Raw genomic sequence first — 2,057 nt, forward strand, 5'->3', positions numbered from 1 at the left:
TAATATTAATAAATTTTAAAATACATAAAATATGCTCTAGAGAAAGAATAGAAAGTTAATTCAAACTTTCCTCTAGAATGATTTATCAAAATGTTTCTTCTTATTGACAATTTAGAAAAGTGTCTTTTAACTTCACAGTCTGCTGTTGCTATATCATGTCAAGACATTTCTCGAAAACACCAGAGTCACCCCAACACAGCCCTACAGGAGAAGTGTGTTAAAGGAGAAGTCGAAGAGGAAAGAGACAGAGGTCTGAATGACTGTGGTTAAAATCTCTTACTTGGCAGATTTCACAAAAGCATATGACCATGTGAACACAGTGTGGGGAGCCCCTTCCATGGCCGTGGAAGAGGTTGTGGAAAGGAGGGTCCCTTTCACACTTTTACTGAGGTGTAAGCTTTCAGTGGTTTCTCAGTGAATCTGCCTCCAAAGGGGAGCAGCTAGAGAAGGGAACCCACTTACAAAGATTATTTGCAATAAACGGAGCTACTGCATGGGGCTCTGAAGGGGATAGATGGAACCAGACAAAGGGCAGTGGGTGCTAGACATCCTTCACCAAAAATGCCAGTGAGACTGTCTTCCTGTTCTCTTCACACTGAGGATTCCGTAGAAATCAGAGTCATCTATCCACAACTTCACAGTCTCTCAGCCAGGAGGAAGAGGAAAAGGAAAGGCCAACCACGGAGAGAAGTGGCCTTTCTATGGAGAGCTGCCCTGGAATCAGGGGACAGTTACTTGCTTTGGGGATACTCTGCCTGAGGTGACCGCAGGATGCCCACCCAAGTGGCCAACTGGGAAGCCTCCTTTTAGTACTCTGCCAGGAACTGTAAGGAAAATGTAAACCCCCTACGTTTTAGCAGAGAAGAGCTCTGGAAGGAGATTCTCCAGCTGAGGAGAAATACTCTGGGGGTTTTCAGGTACCCCTCGAGGACCACAGGCTTCATTGCCGCTGCCCCTGAGAATTCTACATCAAGGGAGATCATAAGCCCTCCCTGGCCTGGGCTGAGACACATGAACTTGTGTCCTTTTCTTTAACTTGACTTTTTTTTTTTTTCCTGATTATAAAAGTAAAATATGCCCATTGGGGGAAAAAGAGAAAAGCATTAAACAAACAAACAAAACCTGTTACCATTCATAATTCCACACCCTATTTCACATCGGTGTTTAGGCATATTTCCTTCAGTCTTTCTCAATACGTCATTTTTGCAAGGACTCTGCTTTTTTTCACAACATATGAACATGCCTTTGTCTTGAAAAACTCACTCAAAGTACCATTCAAATAATCCTAGATATTTCATCACATGTGTGGGCAACAGTGGCTGTAGAACTCGAAAGAGTTCTACAGTAAGGAAATAAAATGCAAAGTCCAGAAGTAAAGCTGGATGTTGCCAAACACTACGTGGCCAACTAGCCCAGCAGGGCCCCGCAGCGGGACCGACGACCCTCTTCCTTCACTCTTGGTCTCCCCGCCCCGTCCCATCCCCACAACTCCCTCCCTTTTTTGCCCCCCTTCCTTCCCTGCTGAATTTGCTTTATGGCTCATCCTGGGAGAACAGCAGAGACTCAAATCCTTGCTGGCATCAAACTGGAAACAGCGCAGACTCAGCCTGAGGGGAGGCCTCCCACACACACACACCCGCAGCCCCAGCGCCTGCGGTTACTTCCTCATACACTTCTTCACAGCCTGAAACTGGGCCAAACCCACAGGCCATTTTGAAATGTGGGACATTTCTCTGCCCCTCCTCGATACTGGGCGCCCCAAAGCCCCACTCCTTCCGTCTCGCAGGCTCTTTCAATCCACTATACCCTTAAAACCTATTTTCAAAAAAGGGTTCAAAGCTGAGTAGTTACTTCAGAGACTAATAAGCAAGCAAAAGTTTCAGCTCAAGGGAGGAATGCTCCAACTGTGCAACCCCTGGAATCAGGGAGCAGTGGGAGAAGACGGGGTGGGGTGAGGATGGAGGGCTCCGCGCGAGGCCCACCCAGGGCCTTGGGTTTCGAGCGGGTCTTTCCAGAAGGGTCGCAAGGCCCCCGAAGGTGGCGTCAGGCAGGGTTCC

The sequence above is a fragment of the Neophocaena asiaeorientalis genome, unplaced genomic scaffold, assembly GCF_003031525.2.
Source record: "Neophocaena asiaeorientalis asiaeorientalis breed wild unplaced genomic scaffold, Neophocaena_asiaeorientalis_V1.1 scaffold45, whole genome shotgun sequence".
In the NCBI taxonomy this organism is placed as follows: domain Eukaryota; kingdom Metazoa; phylum Chordata; class Mammalia; order Artiodactyla; family Phocoenidae; genus Neophocaena; species Neophocaena asiaeorientalis.